Source organism: Cryptomeria japonica, chromosome 8, assembly GCF_030272615.1.
Source record: "Cryptomeria japonica chromosome 8, Sugi_1.0, whole genome shotgun sequence".
Classification (NCBI taxonomy): Eukaryota; Viridiplantae; Streptophyta; class Pinopsida; order Cupressales; family Cupressaceae; genus Cryptomeria; species Cryptomeria japonica.
In genome coordinates, this window is record NC_081412.1 from 151,358,923 (window position 1) to 151,380,838 (window position 21,916).

Sequence of the window (21,916 nt, forward strand, 5' to 3'; positions counted from 1 at the left end):
CACTTCACAAGATATTATTTTTACTGACCATTCCGGGTACTACGCCCAATCCTACTGTCCAAAATCTCTTCAATCTAATTTGATTCCTTCTGGAGCAATTGTTTTTCAAGTTCAGCAACACTGTCCTCATTGAATTTTGGTTCATGGTACTCATGAAGATCTACAATGTTAAATATAGGTGAAATACTTAGACTATTTGATAGCTCCACTTCATATGCATTTCCAGAACTAAACTTCCTCAAAATCTTACACGGTCCAAACTTCTTCATTTGCAACTTATTATAATTTCCAACTAGGAATCTCTCTCTTCTCAAGTATACCATCACTTTATTGCCAACTTCAAATTCCTTATGTGTCCTCTTCTCATCTACCTTCTCCTTATATTTGTTGTTCATGTCTTCCAAATGCTGTTTAACCTGAATATGCAATACTGCCATGTGATCTGCAAAATCTTCTTCTTCTGAAATCTTTCAGTCTTCACTGCTAATGTCTCTCAATTATACTATTCCTCTAGGATGCACTCCGGTAACAATCTCAAAAGGTGTTTTTATGGTACTTCTATTCACTGAATTGTTATCGGCAAAATTTGATGAATACTAAGAGGGGGGGGGGTGATTTAGTATGCCAAAAATCTCTTCTCTAAAACACTTAAATAGTTTGAAGATAAACCGGTAAAACAGTTTAACAAATAGATCAGTTATCACACATACAAACCAAAATGTAAATAAAGCATTCACCCACAAAAGCAATACAACCATAACACAAGATATTTGACGTGGAAACCCAAATGGGAAAAACCATGGTGAGATGGAACTCACAAGTCACTATCTACAGAATAGAAACCAGACCGGTTAAGGTCTTACAATGTTCTTCACCAGAATAGATCCTGTTAGGAATCTCAATCTCTGTTAGGAGATAAGTCTAATTAAAGACTACCTTGCTAGAGGATTTTAGATTCACAGAGGTGAACCACCTTGTTAGAGGATTTTACAAAAGGCTTTTGGGCCTACCTGGTTAAGGGCTATAAACTTGTCAAAGATGTGAGTAATCAACAAGTTTTTGATCTATCTAATAGCACAGACTGTTTGGTTAGATCTAGTATAGCTCACAGCTAATGCATTCCATCATTACTTCAGTCTTCTCTATCTCTCACTCAGTTACAACCTGATCTTCTCAGATAATATCACTCTTACAACAACTCATCAACCACCTTAAACCCTAGCACAACATAAACCCTTTCAGCAACAACCTAAAACCCTAGACATGATGTCCTTTTAAAGGAATCTGATTTCATGTTGGTGCAATAGGATTACATTACAATTTCCTAGGTTCAATGAATCTAGACATGCTCAGTAACACGACACAAGAAGCATCGTTAGTGTGTTGGCACCGTCAAACAATCGGTGGATTGGTAACTCATCACAAAATGCCGGTTGGTAACTCATCACATAGTATTACCGGTTCATACAAAATACCAGTTGCCGATTTGACAAAAATGAAGACTGGTAAGAATGTGTTATGCCACTTTGCTCCCTTGTACTGCTTGAGATCTACAAACTGCTTGGGGTCGACATGCCGCTTTAGACTAGGAAACACATTCTACAAAATCACCAATAGTCTAAAGATTAGAATACAACATACTGGTTGGAACAGATACCAGTTGATCTCTAGCTCATACATGTAAAGGGGATCTCAATGCAAGTGTGTGTCCATCAATGACAATCAGAACATAAACATCAAAAGTGCCAACAATCTCCCCCTTTGGCATTGATGGCAACACTTAGGAAAATAAAATTTTGACATCTAAGTGTTTTACAACAAAAACATGCCATTAACAAAATTGCTCCCCCTAAGCATATACACCATCCCTTAATCAATACAATGTATAGCAATTTTGCATACAGAGCATAAACATTGAGATATCAGAGCATAAAGCATATATCAAAATTTTAAAGCCAGACACTTCTCCCTATTCTTCTCCAAAATAGATAGAGTACTTCTCCCCCTTTGCCAACAATGACAAAGTACCGTTGAACAACGCTGTTTCCATTTGATAGTAAAATAAAAAAATTTTATGAAAACAAGCAATAATACTTGTCAAAAACTGATTTATAGTCTTGCAAAAATTGTTTCATTGATGGAGACCAGGACTCAAGTAGGGAGGTGGCCACTTCTTTCTCTGTTTGCATCTAGGATACCTATTCTTCCATGGCATCAACTGTGCTCATTTCCTATGTAACTGTCAAGGAATCCAGGTTCAAATAACACTTCTGAAGAATTTGCAGACGTGGAAGTAAAACCAATTGTAGCTCCTGCAAATCTCTAGACCGTGTACTGATCTCTTGCTCCATTTTGGCTGACTGGATCTGAAACCGGTGAATGGTTTGCCCATAAGTTGCAAAGGAATCATAAGGTGGCTTAAATGTGCTTAAGTAAGATTGTAAGTCCATTTGAAGCTTTTGCTTCTAGGCTAGCACATCATCGTAGAATAGATGGGGTTGACAAATTTTTCTTAGTAGCAGATTTCCCTCATCCAAAGCGTCCCTTGTATCCTTTTGGTCTTTCAGCAGTTTAGACTAGAGTTCATTCAACTTCTTCACCAGAGCAATGTTAAGAGCCTTTTGATGCTCTTTCTTGACATTTGCCTCAGCTGCTTCTTCTAGGCTCTGCACCTGATCATCCACTACAGTACATAGTAGCTTAAGCTGTGCTAGTGATGATTTAGTGTTGGGAAGATTGGTACTGGGGATCAAACTGGTAAGGGTGTCTATAGCCACTTGAATAATATCTTGCTCCTTTTTCCTTTGAATGATTTCAAGGTGCTCTTGAGCAACCTTGATGCTCTACATTAGCTTTGATTCACTTGTAGACTGGAGATCGATAGGACTAGAGATATTAGGCGGTTTGTCTTGACTCCCGGTTGCCTTCAGAGTCTCCATCTGTGTGCTCTTCATCACTTTCGCTGCCTTGTCCACTTTGCTTTTCTCCACTGCCTTTTCTTCTTCTTCCTTCTTCTTTTTCTCTGCTTCCTATTTCTTTTCTTGTTCCTTGTCTTCTTCTTATTTCTTTTTCCTCTTAGCTTCATTCCTCTTCTCCTCTTCTTTCTCTTCCTGTTCCTTCTTCTTCTTTTCTTCTTCCTTCCACTTTTCCTTTTATTTATCTTCCTCTTCCTTTTTCTTCTTTTCCTCTTCCTTCTTCTTCTTTTCTTCCTTATCCTCTTCTTCTTTCTTTTTCCTCTCATCTTCTTGCTTCTTTTTCTCTTCATCTTTTCTTTTCTCCTCTTCCTCTTTTCTCTTCTCTTCCTCTTTCCACTTTTTCTCATCTTCATCCCTCTTCTTCTTCTCTGCCTGTTCCTCAGTCGCTTCCTATCTGTCCTTGGCTTGCTTATTGCCCCGTTCGGCCTGTTGTACCTGTTCTATTCTCTTAGAAGGTATGTCCTAAGTGACATCTTCTATGTCGAGGGCATCAACATCAATAGTGTCAATTGGTTCTTCAATCGGGTTTCCTTCTTCATCAAAAACTTCATCCGGTTTGGATATAACTAGTTCTTTTTCCGCTTGCAGGTTGCCATAAGTGCTTTGTGAGCATGGATAGCATGATCCATATGCTGATGAGTGTCTTTTTCAACATCATCAACTCTTCCCTCTAATAGCTAGAGTCTTCTTCTCCTTGTGAAGAAGAGTCCTTTATTTTGGTCCAAAACATCAAATAATTTTGAGTTTGAGAGGTCAAGAAAGTACTGTGCAAAGACTTTCTCCCTAATCTCCTATTCTTTTTCTATGGCAATGTGCCATTTATTATCTGATGCCTTATATAATGAATCCAGTGTCTGAGATTTAATCTCTGATGGCAACTGATCATTCTTACACAGATAAATAATAATCTCCTGTAGTACTTCTTCTTTCTCCTCATCACTAAAATCATCATAATAATCTACTAAATCATGAAGTAATTTTCTCCTAATATTCTTTATTGTTCTTTGACAACATGTCAATGGTTTATATGAGGAGATATCAATATTTACCGGTGCAGACGCTGCCGGTTCATTCTTCTTCATCTTCTTCATCTGTCTGGCCTTCTTTGGCAGTTCCTTAGACTCAGTCTCTTTAGAGTCTGATTCATTTTACTTAGTCTTCCTTTTTCTTTCAAAGACTTTTGCCAGTGCCACTTCTAGTTTCTTCTTTGTAGGTGATCGCTTGGTCACTCTTGGAGTTGCAGTAGTAGCCGGTGCTGATGTTGTAGGCACTGCCTTTGCCTTCTTTGCTACCGGTTCTTTTCCTTTCTTAATAGAGGGTTCCTCGACTGGTGCAATCCTTTCCACATAGGTTCCGGTCCTTTTTTCCTTAGGATCAAGAGGTGAGGCAATAAGGGTTGAGGAATACCCTTCCAGTATATCATACATCACCTCATAGCCCATTGGCTCCACTTCTTCCATTCTAGGCTCAACAACCTCCATTAAGCATTTGTCCACTTGGATGGTGAAACAGATGTCATCTTCATATTTCTTGACAATATCACCTGAGATCCTCATCCTTTGGCTCATCTTCCGTCTGAACTCATCAAAATACTTGTTCAACACATTAGGGTAACCGGTTCTAATTACTTGAATGCTTTCCTTGATCTGCTTGGTTATCGGTTGGTTAGGAGACCACTGGACATCTCCTACTCTAGGAAAGTAGCCTTGGAAATAGAAGAACAACCCAACCAATGGTTGTCTGAACTTTAATCTCAGTGAATTATCCTATTTGATCAACTTCAGATTAGATAGGAGTTGCCTCTGCATATCGGTGCATAGGTCAAATGATGCATCCTCTTTAATCATCCGATAAGCGACATTTACTACTGCAATAGATACAAAGTTAATTCTACTAGCAGAGAATGTTCTGTAGCCTATCACCATGCAGGCATACTTAATAAGATCATCCTTGATGGATTTGACTGTCATGCCTCATGAATCACTCACTGAACTGGTGAGCTTGGCCATTTCAATTTTGCTTACTGTTCTTAGGGTTGGCACTTCTCCCGTGTTGCAGAAACTGGTGACTGCATGAATTGCCTGTGGTGTGATATCATGCGTCCTCTCTAGGAACATCTTATCACCATGGACTCTGCTCAAAATGATCCTAATATGATCCTCTATAAAGTCTTCTAGAAAGTATACAACATTGTGGAGTTTCTTCTTCTGAAAGATACTATATTCTGGTTTGATTTTCTTATCCTTTCCACAAAACAGACCTAGTTGAGAGTGGATGGCTAGAGACCCTAGGTCTTCAATCTTGCAATCAATATAGTGAGAAATTCCCTCTTCCACTATCACTCGAGTCGAAACTTGTGATAGGGCATTATACTTTGACTTCCTTTGAATGAAACTTTCAGACTCAATGGATGTACTAGAACTAGTATGTGATGTGGAAGCCATTGTAGAATATTTTAAGAACTCGAGGAATACCTTTAAAACGCGAATTTAGGGCTTTCTGATTCTCCTTCACTCCATACTCTGTCGGTTGCCGAATCACCGCTTTGTGTTCTCCACTTGACTGTTTGCAAACTGAATTTGAATCTCCTTCACGATTTGTCAATTTCATGAAATCTCACCTCAAATCACCTTTTCTTCACTTTGCTCTTTGAAAAACTTTTCTTCACTCGAAACCAGATAGTGAGAAATGATTTGAAAAGTGCTTTTATACATGTCTCTCACCTACCGCCATTAATGCTCCTCTATTAGGGTGTAAACCCTAATTTGCCTTTTTTTTTACCATTTTCGATCTTCGGCCAAGCAACAGGTATCACATACCGGTTGAGGTCTTTTATTGGTGTAAACTGGGGGATCGAAAACATTTCGCTGTTTGCTCCCCCTAAGCCTTTTGAAGCTTAGTTTGTTGATTCTGATATTTCCACACTAGGTGCAGAAACCGGTTCCTCTTCCAACATTGTTGGTTTCTTCCTCCAAGTTTTGTTCATTTCCACTTGAACTATTTCAACATCAATTTCTCCTTCCGGAGTGACCGGTATATCATTAGATATACTCTTTCTACTTCTGCAGAATCTTGCAATGTGACTCGGTTTGTTGCAGTGATAGCAAACCAATCTAGGTGCTCTCCAAGGTCCATTGTTCATGTTTCCATTCTTCCTTCTACATGTTGTAGCAGTGTGACCATGACCATAATAGATCATACAATTTTCTCTCCATTCGGTTGCCGCTTGATGGCCACCGCTTCTTGGTTGATGATTGAAGGCATTAAACCGGTTGCGGTTGGGGTTCACAAAAGGTTCAGGACCAATTCCTTGGGTCCTTTGAGGATATCTTCCAGTGTTATTCATCATAGACCTGCATTCAAACACTCTATGCCCAAACTTGTTGCATGCATAACAATGACCATTTAACTTATTGGATCTAGGTACATTGTTAATAAAGTAAGGAAAATTATTGTAGGCTTTGCTCCTACATACATTGGCAGTGTGTCCTTCTTTAAGACAGTTAAAGCAAACAGGTTTGAATTTTTGCTTACCTTTTCCTTTGAATGTCGGTTGCTTCTTTGATGCTTCAGCATTTGTTCTTGAGGATTCTCCTTCCTCATGTCCAAAGAAACCAAGTCCATTGGTATTCTTTACTGGTCTAGCCGACTCAAGCTTTTGCTCTAGCTTAACAGTACTTTTGTTGAACTTAGCAAGTATTTCTTTTGACTCAGAGAGTTCTTTGGAAATAGCAGTATTTGTCTCCATTAGGCTTGCATTTTCAGAGATGGCTATGTTTAGTTCATCTTGTACTCCTTCTTTTTCCATTCTGCTCTCATGAAGGCGAGCAGTCAGTGTACTAATCTCTTGTTTCAACTTGGAGATCTTGTGATCTCTGTCCTTGACCAGATCTTCAGCTTTCCTCCTGTTCTCAAGCTCTTGACTAAACCGGATATTCAGTCCTTCCAACTCCTTTCTCAGGTTGGAGTTTGATTCATTCAACTTATTTACTTCTGCTATCATGGCTTCCATATCTGCTTCATCTACAGAACTATTTTTAGATAGCTCCATCAGCTTTTCTGCATGTTCTCTCCTTTTTGCTTGAGATGCCTTGTATTTGACCATAAGATCATCATAGGCTTGCTCAGACTGAGTGAGCCGTTGAGTAAGTTCCCTCAAGGTGTATTCCCCCATATCTCTTTCCAAGTGGTTAAACTTATAGAAAGGTAGGCTCTGATACCAATTAATGAATACTAAGAGGGGGGGTGAATTAGTATACCAAAAACCTCTACTCTAAAATACTTAAACAGTCAGAAGATAAACCGGTAAAACAGTTTAATAGACAGACTAGTTATCACACATGCAAATCAAAATGCAAATAAAGAATTCACCCAGAAAAGCAATACAACCATAACACAAGATATTTGATGTGGAAACCCAAATGGGAAAAACCACGGTGAGATGGAACTCACAAGTCACTATCTGCAGAATAGAAACCAGACTGGTTAAGGTCAGACCGGTTAAGGTCTTACAATGTTGTTCACTAGAATAGATCCTATTAGGAATCTCAATCTCTATTAGGAGATAAGTCCAATTAAAGACTACCTTGCTAGAGGATTTTAGATTCACAGAGGTGAACCACCTTGTTAGAGGATTTTACAAAAGGCTTTTGGGCCTACCCGGTTAAGGGCTATAAACTTGTCAAAGATGTGAGTAATCAACAAGTGTTTGATCTATCTAATAGCACAGACTGCTTGGTTAGATCCAGTATAGCTCACAACTAATGCATTCCAGCATTACTTCAGTCTTCTCTATCTCTCACTCAGTTACAATCTGATCTTCTCAGATAAGATCGCTCTTACAACAACTCATCAACCACCGTAAACCCTAGCACAACATAAACCCTTTCAGCAACAACCTAAAACCCTAGACATGATGTCCTTTTAAAGGAATCTGATTTCATGTCGGTCCAATAGGATTACATTACAATTTCCTAGGTTCAGTGAATCTAGACATACTTAGTAGCATGACACAAGAAGCACTGTTAGTGTGTTGGCACCGTCAAACAATTGGTGGATTGGTAACTCATCACAAAATGCCGGTTGGTAACTCATCACAGAGTATTACTGGTTCATACAAAATACCAGTTGCCAGTTTGACAAAAATGAAGACTGGTAAGAATGTGTTATGCCACTTTGCTCCCTCATACCACTTGAGATCTACGAACCACTTGGGGTCGATATGCTGCTTTAGACCGGGAAACGCATTCTGCAAAATCACCAATAGTCTAAAGACTAGAATACAACATACTGGTTGGAACAGATACCAGTTGAGCTCTAGCTCATACATGTAAAGGGGATCTCAAAGCAAGTGTGTGTCCGTCAATAACAATCACAACATAAACATAAAAAATGCCAACAAAATCTGCTTGTGCAAGGATCAAATCCCAACTTCCAGATTTATCTTCCACTAAACATCTCAACAAGTTTCCCAAACTTTGGGTAACTACTTCTATCTGTCCATCATTCTGTGGATGAAAAGTAGAACTGTACTTCAAATCTGTCTTCATCTTCTTCCAAAGTGTTCTCCAAAAATAGCCAACAAACTTAGTGTCTCTGTCTGAAACTATGCTCTTAGGTAATCCATGTAATCTCACCACTTCCTTGAAAAATGGGTCTGCTACATGCAATGCATCTGATGTCTTCTTTCAAGGTATGAAATGAGCCATCTTTGAAAATATATCCACTACCACAAATATAAAATCATTCCCTCTCAATGTCTTATGCAATCCAAGTACAAAATCCATACTTATATCCTCCCAAGGTCTTACCGGTATTGTCAAAGGTTTATACAATCCCACATTCTGACTACTACCTTTTGCAACCTGACAAACTCTACAACTCTACACATATCTCTTAAAATCCTTATGAATCTAGGGCCAAAAGTACTGCTCACTCACCAATGCAACTATTTCATCAATGCCAAAATGTTTAGCTAAACCTCTACTATGCTTCTCTTTTATCAGGTTCTCTCTCATGGAATTATTAGGTATGCATAATTGAACTCCCTTGAATAGCATCCCATCCTGAATGAAATAATCCAACCATTTTGCCCTATCAAACATAACCAGTTCTCTACATGCTTTCCAAGGTTCTGCAAAATTTGAGTCTTTATCATACAAGGTCTTCAAATCTCCAGAACCTAATACTATCAATCTCATCTCTGTCAACAAATTCCTTCTCCTACTCAATGCATCAGTAACTTTGTTAGAATTCCCACTTCTATGCTTCAACACAAAGGTCTAACTCTGCAAGAACTCTACCCATCTCATATGTCTCTGATTCAACTTACTCTGATTGTTCAAATACTGCAAAGCTTGATGATCTATATACAACACAAATTCGTTAGGCAACAAGTAATGTCTCCATTTCTTTAAGGCTTGAACTATGGCATAAAATTCCTTATCATACACTTTGATGCTCTGCAAAATGGACAAGTGTTTGACTAAAGCCTATGGTCGTATAACACACAAAAACATAAGAAACTGTTAATGTTAATCAACCAAAAGCTATTCTAAGCAGGCATATCAAAAGAGACACTAAAAACATTATAAGCTATTTAACTATGGAAGAAAATACAACAAGGCATCTCCAAATGCCTTCTACCATGCTCTTAGCTCCTTCTCCCTTGTTCCTCTCCTCTCCAAGTTCCAAATTAGTGTAGCTCTTAGCAACTTTTTGCACTATGGATGCTTATGGAGGTTCAAGATTTGTAGATGATTAACTTTTCTATGTAAGTGTAAAAACAAACTAATTAGATATATTATGAAATGAACTAGGATTTATTTTAGTCCAAAATGACAATATATGTGATTTATGCTAAATGCTCTCTCTAAAATTCACTATAGATTAAATGCATACAAGTTTTCAGGATTATGACTATGAATGCTAAATGCTTTTTGAGGATTTGAAAATGAGGAATGAGAGCTCTATTTATAGATAAAATGGAGCAATGGATGGTTGAGATTGAGTAATCTTAGCAAGGGTCATGATTGAATGAAATTCAATCCATGTGATAGCTTTCAACCCAATCCCAGGATGACAAGTGTCAATATGAGATAGGTTGAGAGGAGAGGGAATAAGTATTAAATGCTTGACATGACTTGAGAGTTAGCTTGGGAGTTAAGGTCAAGGTTGGGTTGAGTGAATAAATTCTTTATTCAAAGAATAAAGCTTTTATCTAATGGATAAACTCTTGTACAAAGGTAAAAGGGATAACCATAGTCAAAGCAATAAATGCTTGAGGAGACACATGAGTCACATGAGGGTTGAGTTAGGGGTTAACCATAAATGGTCATGTAAGAGCCAATAATGGTTTGGAAGACTTTAGAGGTTAAATTGTTGAACACACAAAGCATTAAATGCTTTTCAAAGACTTTAAAGTCTTTGAGAAATGACTCCAAGTTGCTTAGGAATGTGACAATAATTAGGGGATGGATTAGGCTAATTAAGAAGGGGTTAGAAGAATCTAGAAGGGGGTTAGGATAGCAAGTGGATTTGGTGGGTGAGGGAAAATAGGATTTTAATTAAAATAAAATTAATTTATTTCAACTTGTGGTTGCAACTTGCATTTGTAGGAAAATGCAAGTCGGGGGGGGGGGGGGGGGGGCGGGGAGATGATTTAAATAAATATTTTTTATTTAGTTTATTTAAAAGAGGGGAGAGGATTAAATTGAATAAATAGGATTTATTCATTTAATTGAGTGTGAATTTGGTTTAATGAATTAATTAAAATAAATTGAATAATTTATTTAATTAATAGGAGAATGTTTGAAGATGAATTAATTTAAAAGTTAATTTAATTAATTGATGACTAGTGGATTTTTAATCAAATAAATAACAAATATTCATTTAATTAATCTGGAGAGATTTATGTGACTACACACTAAATATCTCTTCTAGGCATCATTTAATTTCTCACTGAAATATGCTACTGCTCTCCCTTCTTGACTCAAAATTGCTCCTATTTCTATTCTATTAGCATCACAATCCACTTGAAATACCTTATTGAAATCTACTAAAGACAACATAGGATGATCAGTCACTTTCTGCTTCAATAATTCAAAAATTTTGTTTGCTTCGGTGGTCCAATTGTATTACTTCCCATCTCCCCTCATGGTCTTAGTCATAGGGTTACAAATTGAACTGAAATTTATGATAAACTTCTGGTAAAAACTAGCCAATCCATGAAATGATCTTACCTCTCCAATGCTTTCTGGTGTAGGACACTCAACAATGGATTTTAGTTTCTTAGGGTCCATCTCCAAACCATCCTCAAATATCACAAATCCTAAATAGACTAACTCATCCTTCATGAAAGTGCACTTCTTGATATTGATCAACAACTTTTGTTCTCTCAACCTCTACAAAACTTGTCTTAACTGCAAAAAAATCTCCTCTTTTATCTTACTAAAAATTAGAATATCATCCAAATACACAATAAAAAACTTACCCAAGAATTTCTTCAATACCTCATTCATCAGCCTCATGAAAGTACTCGGTGCATTAGTCAATCCAAAAAGCATCACCAACCATTCATATAGTCCTTCATTTGTCTTAAATGTTGTCTTCCACTCATCACCTTATTTGATCCTGATATGATGATATCCTCTCTTCAAATCTATCTTTGTTAAGTATTTTTCTCTACTCAAATAGTCGATTAAGTCGTCCATCCTAGGCAAAGGAGACCGGTACTTCACAGTGATCTTGTTTATTTCTCTTGAATCGGTATGCATCCTCCATTCTCCATTCTTCTTATGTGATAATATTGTTGGTACTGCACAAGGCCTCAAACTTTCCTTGATCAAACCTTTCTTCAATAGCTCCTACACTTTTCTATTCAGTTCTTCATTCTCTACCGGTGTCAACCGATGTGCAAATTTGTTAGGCAAACTAGCTCTGAGAACCAAGTCCATGCAATGACTAATACTTCTAACAGGTGGAAATCCATTAGGTACATTATCTAAAATGATGTCCTCATATTCTGTCAGCAAATCTCTAATCTTTGTCAGGTGTTCTCCTTCCAATTTCGGTCTCTCAATCTTCTTATGAATTAAGGCAAAACACACATTCTCATGTCTCAATCCATCCATGAATTTCCTTCCATCTACTAAATAGATTCTGGTATTTGTACAAACTTCACTCTTCAAAGGTCACTCCAAAGGTAACAAGGTTTGATTCATCCCATTGGCCACATTAGTGTATGTAATCTTCCTCCCATCATGTATTGTTTGTCTATCAAACTTCCAAGGTCTTCCAAACAAAAGATGATAAATATCCATAGGCATAATATCACAAAAAACTTCATCATGATAATTCCCAATTTTCAATTTTACTAAACACTGTTCACTTACTAACAACTTATGTTCATCCTGAATCCATGCTATTTGATAAGGCTTAGGGTGTTTTAATCTTTCCAATTTCAACTTATTCATCATCTCTTCTGAAACAAGATTATCTGAACTACCACTATCAATAACAACTTTACAAAACTTACCGGATACCTTACATCTAGTCTTAAACAGGTTCTTCCTCTGCAAGGGTTCTTCATCTCCTTCAGTATGACACAAAGCTCTCCTCATCATCAATATTTCTCCATCTTTCGATTTATTGTTTGATCCAATGGGGTTCTCTTCCACCACTACTGCTCTTCTGGTAGCCTTTGTCTTCTTACATTCAAATGCATGATTTCCTTCTCCTCCACACTTAAAGCAGGTTCCTCTAAATGTCCTTTTGTCTTGTCTTCCAAAGTTCTCATTTTGGTAACCATCCAGTTCTCTCCTTCAGTAGAAATTTCTGTCATCCTTTCGATATGCATTACCTTATTTGATCACTTCCTTGTCCTTTTTATGAGCTGTACTGGTTCCTCTTCCTTTGGTATATCCTCTTCCTCCTTGAAATATTCCTTCGGTAAACCTTCCACCTCTACTTCTCTGTCTCTGCTTATGTCTTTCATTCAATTTCTCTTCAACCTTTAGTGCATACTATTAAGCCTCTTCAACACTCTCAAATTTGATCATACTAATTTCATCTTGTATAGACATCTACAATCCATTCAAATATCTTGCAATCTGTTCAACTTCATCGTCAACATGTCCAGATCTAATGTTCAATTTGTAGAATGCTTCGGTGTACTCCACACTAGATTCCTTCTGTCTCAAGTTATGCAACTTCTAGAACAAATCCACTTGATAATTCATCGAGACAAACTTTGATTTTAACTTAGCAATCATCCTATCCCATGTCTTAATCTTTTCTTTACCTCTTCTCTATCTATCAACTTGCAAGTGCTCCCACGAAAGAGATGCATGACCTTTCAACCGGGTACAGGCAAATTTCACCTTCCTCTCTTCTGTAGTGTTTTCAAAATCAAAATACTTCTCCATCTCTGAGATCCAATCCATCAATTCATCCGAATTTAACTTCCCATCATATTCCAGTGGGGTAAAATAAGGTTTAGTGTTCACCCTACTCAAAACCCTTAAAAACCTTTCCTCCTTCGGATCAACTGTCGGTAGGTTCACTTGTTCTATCAGGGCTTCTTCTCTTTCATCTTCACTTACATCCTCAATATGTTGACCTCTTCTCTGGGCTGACTCCATGGCTTCTAATTGGGCTTCTATTCCTTGCAACATCTCCATCACAGCAGGGTCTACATTCCCACATGCTCCACCATTCTTAGTTCCTCTTCACGCTAGTTCTCTGCAATTACAATCCGGATCTGCAATCTAACACCCTACAACAAAATTTTAGGTTACACAACCCCCATAATGAAACTTTTCTCTGATACCACTTGAAGCAGTCGCCGGTGAGGAGGGACCTCAAGGAGATCAATCCAAACCAGTCAGCAAGAGTAAACACAACAGAAACACACAGATATAATGGAGGCAATGCAGAATAGGTAGTTTTGTTGTATGAAATTTGATTACATCCAACTGGTAACAACCTGGTTACAACATATCGACACACGAGCTTGGTAGAATAGGTCACACTGGGACCTTGAATCAAAAGATCTATCTTCTAGGAAAAATCTATCTATCTGATACTTCTTAATTTTCTGATTTATATTCCATTATAAAGCATGATTACAAATATATATATCGATCCAAAGGATCTAGTCAGCCCAAAAAGGATAAAAACCCAAAGAACAAGACCTAACGTGCAAAGAAAATCCAAAGGATGAAACATAGAAGGTTGACCACATGCCAAGAAACATCGAGAGCCATGTCCAAGGCTCCACAAGCTTCAGAATGGATTCTGGTAGATCACTAGAATAGGTCTTAGGCAACTGGTAACAAGAAACTATCATGGAAACCAGTAGCGATATCTTGCCGGAAAGTGATAAAAAAGAGATGTGGTTTTAAAGAAAGAAATATGATCAATTCTTCAAGTAGAATCCAACTCTACAGGATCTGATGAGCCAAAACTGGAACACACAGAAAGGAAAACTAAAACTGCAAACATAAAACAAAATAGAAAAGAAAATGTTTTTGGTTGATGCAAGATTGTTGTGAACTAAGGATTCTCGTGCATCAGTCAGCCTCTGCAATAGATAAAGAAATAACATTCTTCTTCTTAATCATCTAAGAAACCAATCTCTTTCCTAAGAAAAATGTAGCACCACTAGTACTCTTCTAGTCATCAACATCACCTGCCCAATCATCATCATTAAAAGAACTCAAAGTAAAATCATCTTCTTTAGGATACCACAAACCAAAATCAATTATTCCTTTCAAATATTTGAAAATCCTTTTCACAACTACATCATGAGATTCCTTAGGACCAACTTGAAATCTAGCAACAAGACATACACCATTTATAATATCCGATCTAGTCTGAGTCAAATATAACAATCCACCAGTCATAGATTTGTATCTAGTTTGATTTTCTTTAGGAAATTCATCATCATTTGTCAACTTACATCCGGTCACCATAGGAGTACCAACTGGATTTGAATAATCTAAACCAAATTTCTTCAACAAATCCTTCACATACTTGGATTGAAATTTAAAAATGCCTTTATCTAACTAAGTAATTGCAATCCCAAAAATAATTTCATCTCACCAATCATAGACATCTCAAACTCATTATGTAGCTCATCAACAAACTTCTTGCACAAACTATCATTTCCTCCAAAAATAATATCATCAACAAAAAATTCAACAATCAAAATGTTATGATCAATCTTGAAATACAGATTACTATCAATAGTACCTATATTGAATCCAAGATTCAAAAATACTTATCCAATTTGGCATACCGTGCTCTTGGGTTTTGTTTCAATCCATACAGTGCTTTCTTCAATCTGCAAACCATATCTTCCTAATATGTCAACTAAAATCCATCCGGTTGCTCAATATAAACTTCCTCTTCCAACTCACCATTCAGAAAGGCTGACTTGACATCCATTTTATAAACTTTGAAATGTTGGTAAGTAGAATAAGAAAGAAACAATCTAACAACTTTAATTCTTGCTACCGGAGAAAAAGTCTCCTCAAAGTCAATTTCTTCCATCTAAGAATATCCCTTACAAACAAGTCTTGCTTTGTTCCTAACAAATTCACCTTGTTCATTCAATTTATTTTGAAAGACCCTTTAGTTCCAATTATAATTTATCCTTAGGTCTGGGAACAAGAATCTATGTATTATTCTTTTCAATTTGGTTCAATTCTTCTTCCATTGCTTTAACCCAATTTTCATCTTTGCATGCTTCATTAAAATTTTTAGATTCATTCTTAGAAATCAAGCAATATTCTTCAGCAATTATTCTTCTAGTCATCACACCTTTATTCTTATTTCCTATGATCCGATTTTATGAATGATTCAACCTCACATACCTGAGAGTTTTAGGATTTTCTTTATTTTCAGACTCGTGAGTTCTTTCTTCTGCACTGGCACTAGTCTCTCCTTGATTTTCTGGCTTTTCTAGAATAATTTGAATTTTATTATGAATCTTCACTTGCTTTCCTTTATTTGATATGTTATTCTGATCATTAGAATCATATCCACAAGATCTGATATGTCTCTCATTGCTTTCATCAACTTTCACATTATCACTTTCAACTATCTTTCTCAATCTCTTATTATAACACCGGTAGGCCTTTCTCTTAGTATAATAAACAATTTTTTTTTTTTCATCACATCTAGCATTAGATTTCCATAGATCTTCATATCTTTTGATATAGCATTTACTTCCAATTTTTTTGAAATATCTAACTATAGGAACATGACCAAACCATAGCTCATAAGGAATCTTAGCAGTATCACCTTTGATATGCACCTAGTTAAGAGTGTATACAATAGTACTCATAGCTTCTCTCCAATAGATATGCAAAATTTTTCCTTCCAAAATCATGGTTCTAGAAGCTTCTTGAATTACTCTATTCTTCCTCTCCACAACACCATTCTAATGAGGAGTTCTAGGTGCAGATAATTGTCTCTTCACTCCATGCTCTTCACAAAATGCATTGAAATCATCAGAAGTGAATTCACCACCTCTGTCAGATCTCAAACACTTTAGCTTCAATCGTGTCTCGGTATCAACCATGGCTTTGAAAATCTTGAACTTCTCCAAGGCTTCATACTTCTCTATTAAGAAAGTAACCCACATCATCCTTGAATAGTCATCAATCAACAACATGAAATATATGTCTCCTTCCAAGCTTCTCACTCTTGAAGGACCACACAAATAAGTTTACACAAGATCCAATAATCCATTTGAACAATATTGTTTTCTTTTAAAAGTAACTCTTATCTTCTTCCCTAACTAACATTCCTTCAATACTGGATTAGTAGGCTTTACCAACTTAGGAAGATCTCTCACTGCTTCAGCAGAACTTATCTTCACCACGTAGTCAAAATTCACATGACACATCTTCTTATGTCATTAACAACTTTCATCAATTTGAGAAATGAAGCAAATTTTACCACCAGCATTCAAGTGAAATATATTGCCTTTAGTTTTTTGGAGATTGTTGGAATAATGTGCAAGTGTGTGTTTGGATTGGCTGAGTGATGTGTTGTCATTGTTGCTAACATATTCCTCTATGTGTTCTAATGTTGTAGTCAGATTAAGTGAGTTGGTTTGGCCAGTGTGTTGTAGATGACCTGTTGTAGATTAAATGGTTTTGAGATAAGCATCTCTACTTGATTCAACTTAAGTTTCAGTGGTTCACATGAAGGTTTGATCAAGTTATGAGATCCAATATTGCGGTTAGTTTTTTAGTTGTTCGATGTTGATTAGTGTTCTAGATTTTTCTCTGCATTTCTCTATGTTGCAATATCTTGGTTTGCAGATTTGGCAGAGTGTTTGGGACATTCTAGTGTGTCCTCAATTTAGATGGTTTGTGATTTGGAGGTTCGCAAGTGAACCTTTCAGTTTGATAGTCATTATAGTTAGTGTTCTTGAAGTTCAGTATAATGATGATGGAGATTTTAGTAATTGGTGTTGGTGTGGTTATTTATGTGGTAATTCATGATGCTTGTGGATGTTTCTTGATCATATCCTATTTGTTTTGGTGGTCTACATTGATTGTTGTGTGCATTATTTATTATTTTCCTTGATCCGATGGTGTTCTTCATTTTCTTGGTCAACATGATGATTGTATCATGTTGTGGATGTTTGAGGCATAATTATTGGAGGTGTTTCATGTTCAAGGTGTTGATTTGCATCAATACTATGTCTTAGATGACATTGATTTGGTCTGCATGTAATATTGTAGCATGTATGGTTATATTTTTGTAATTTGTGGTGTGTGTTGAGAGGACCTTGAATGATAGGTTGATGATATGTATAAATTAATGTAATTGTGAGGTTGAAAATGTATATGTGGTGTGTGAATAAAGCTTTGATCTTACAAAAGTAGTGAAGTAGTGTGAAGAAGTGTGAATAAGTGCAAAGAAGTGTGAAAGAGTAGGATATGTGCCTAATTGAAACTGTAACCAAGCATAAGGAGATGCTATTTTCTCAATTCATGATCTTCCAGATGTAATCCAAATATGTTTGTAAGACAATTAGTCTTCCTTGGTTGTAGCCCTTTTTTGTTTTTCAGTAATGAGCTCTAGGTATTGTGCTTGAATGCATGTGCATTCCCCATTATAATATTTCATATACTTCTAACAAGGTATCATCATATTGTGGGTAGGTTACCACCGTGGTTTTTCCCTTGACTAGGTTTTCCACGTGAAAAATATTGGTGTTATGTGTGTTATTGATGTGGTGTTGATTTATGCTTTCACTATTAATTAAGATTTGAAATTGTGTTTGAGTTAAGTAAAGAAGATTTTGAGAAAACTGATTCGACCCCTCCCTCTCAATTTTCTACGTTGTTGGCAACATAGTCTTTGTCCCTAATGCAATCTAAATTCCAGAACCACTTAAGATTCTACACTTGTCATTCTTTAATTGTAAATCATATCCCTAATCAATCATTTGTCCAACACTCAAAAGATTATGCTTTATACCTTCTACATATAAGACACCATCAGTATTATGCTTACCATAAAGAGAAATAGAACCTCTACCATGGATTATACTAGCTTTGTCATTACCAAATCTTACTACACCACCATCATACTTTTCCATACTCATAAACTTACTCTTATCACCTATCATATGATGAGAGCAACCACTATCAATAATGCATTCATCTTTCTCTTCAACTTTAGTAGCCAAAGCTTTCTCCTCATTAATGTGGCTAGTATAATCAATAGGCATTGGATCATCTTTGTAATGCCCCGCCAGGAAACCCCAAAGGGTTTAAGTTAAAAACACTCAATTAGAGTGTAAATACTTTTTTTATTTTTATAATAATGATAATTACGAGCGCTACTCATAAGTTACAACATTAAGATAATTTGGAGTTATCTAAGACTTAGATAACACAGCGGAAGGCTAAACGAACCTAAGGAGTTTCCCAACGTGATTACGTAACCTTACACCTAACTCCACTCACGTCAAATGTTTCAATAAGTTGGATATCTTAATTACGAGATAATGCATAAGACATGGTTATATATATGTTCAATGATTTGACATCTTATAATTTTAGGAAGTGTTCATTTACTTTGGGTGGTTAGGAGGCCAACGTGAGGTTATTTACTCAATGCACTTAAAGACATAATTAAACTAAGAGGCCACCCATAAGGTTCAATACGACAAATATCACGAAGTCCATTCATTTGGGTTTAAGGTAACCACCCACAATTGGTATCATCCTTTAATATTAAAAGTATGGCTAATAAGATGAGATTCATTCATTAAGGATTAAACTACATTTAATAGAGTGAGGTTCCCTCATTAAAGTTTAAGCATAACCAAACTAAAGAGTCGTAGTTCTTTTATGGAGGATAAAATGTGAGTATCCATAGAATTCATTCATTGAAGTTTTAATAATGCTAATAGATGGACTAAATTCATTAAGATGAAAATGTATTAGGAACACATGAGTTCATCCTTTAAATTAGAATATAGTTAGCAAGATGATATTCATCATTTCAAGATTAAAATATAAGTTCATAGTGACGTTCTTCCATTAGGATTAAGATATAATTATCTTATTGCATGTCACTCTTTTTAGTTAAAAGAAGATAATATGAAGAGATACTTTTACTAAGATTAAGATATAAACAACTAATTGAATCCTTCCCTTTTTCAGTTCTTTCTTTAGCAATCATAAAGAGATTCTTTTATTAGGGTTATAATTATGAATAAATAGTTGAGTTCACCCAATTTTCAAGTTAATTTTGGTAAGGATTAATTGTTAAGATTAAAACATAAATAACTAAGTAAATTCATCTGATAAAGTGAAATATAATTAACATGGCGATACTCATTTAAGAAGATAAAGTAAATACCTATATGATGTTCATCCTTTAAATTTCAACTTAGAAATTATAACATTAATACTAACTTTGTTACCCATACACATTCGATCAATTTACCAACTTATATCAAGCTAAAACATTAATGGTATCCTAATGAGATTCTTTCCACCATTATTTCCTTTAATTAACATAAACCAAATTCTTTTCCATAATCATACTTACAATGTTTTATGAACTTGATTACTACATTTATCAAGATGAATAATTTTATGCACTTTGATTTAAATTCATTAAATTCCCACCAAACACTTATACAAGATAAAAGCCATACATGATAACTTAAAGTATGAAATAAAAGAGACGAGGCATCACATAACACGGATATGATCTCGGAGTTCACCCCTAAAGGGCTACATCTCTGGGTCTGCTCAACTGCAAGACCCCTCTGGCATTTAATATAGTTAGGAATACATAATTAATATGTCTTTTACATCTTTGCCACTTAGGCAAACACAACCAATATACAAATGACCACTTTGATCCACAAATCCTAATTGGCTTCCACGTAGAGGTAGAACCAACTGAGCATGCAAAAAGGAAAGTACAAGGTTCATTGCCCAATAGTACTCTATTAGAGACCTAAGACTTAATAGGTGCCCCAATTTCAACAACGACAGGTTCCAAACAAATACATCAAGGTTTGCCATCACCTTAAACAAGGCAAATACGGAACTTAAACTTACAAATTTTCCAAATCGATACATTATCAAACTTCCATTCATTCTACTAGCATATCGATGAAGTAATAACAAAATATACGAAGATAATTTAGATTCCTAATCCATACACTCCTATACTTTATTTTTCATTTCTAAAATTCCCGGATGATCATAATCATTCAAATCGAAAGACAATACTTATTCCTGAAAAGAAAACTTCTTATTAAAATATATTATCTAATGTTAACAAACGTGTTTTTATTTCAAAGATAATCAAATAAAAACATCATTTAACCTTATTTCCAAAAAAATTACTTTCCTTTTAGAACTGGGTTCCAAATTTAAATGTTCATTAATATAAGTTTACTAATCCAAGATTACTAAATTTTATTTAATCTACAAATTGAAAAGAAATATGCAATCTCCATTATTTAATATATATATATATATATATAGCAACTAAAATCTAAATTTAAATAAAATAGATTTTTCTACAAATTTATTACAACTTCTGTTGTTCATATCCCATTGCATTTATATATATATTTTTTTCATTGTATAAATGTAAATATTATATATATATATTTTTTCTTTTAAATATATATATATATATATATAAATAAATAAATAATTTTTTTTTTTTTTTTGTGGAACCCTAACCTACGGGTCCCACCTCCCATCACGGGAGTGGGAGAAGCCAATGCACAGGTCCATGCGGCCCACAATGTGGATGCAGGTCCTGCGAAACCACACTGTGGTGGCAGGTTCCCTGTGGCCCACAGTGTGGATGCAGGCCCTGCGAGCCGCACTATGGTCCCAGGTCTCCCTACGGCCCACAGTGTGGTCGCGGGTTCCCTGCGACCGCATTGTGGTCGCAGGTCTCCCTGCGGCCCATAGTGTGGTCACGGGTTCCCTGCGGCCCACGTTGTGGACGCAAGTCCTTGCGGCCCACATTGTGGATGCAGGTAGAACTGCGAGCCCGCGGGGAGAGAGAGAGGGGGGGGGGGAAGTGGCGGCGCGAGTTGAGCCTCGGCTCCTCTACTCGCCAAACCCCAATCGCCCCATTTGATAATAATTTTTTTTTTTAAAAACAAGAACAATAAACATGGTTAAAGTAGCCATGAAAACAACAGATTTGATACACATTTTTTTTGTATTTACAGTCAAACAAAAGGGGTTTTTAACAACTTCTCCTTTTTTTTTTGAATGTTTTAAGCATAGAATGGGGAAGATTTTCTCCCTTCAAAATGTCCAAGAAGCCATGACAAATCTTGAATCCAAGAACAACCAAGCTCTCAAAACTAAAACTAAATCTTAAAGACATTCATGGGCATTATCATTACTTTTTCCAGCATTTCA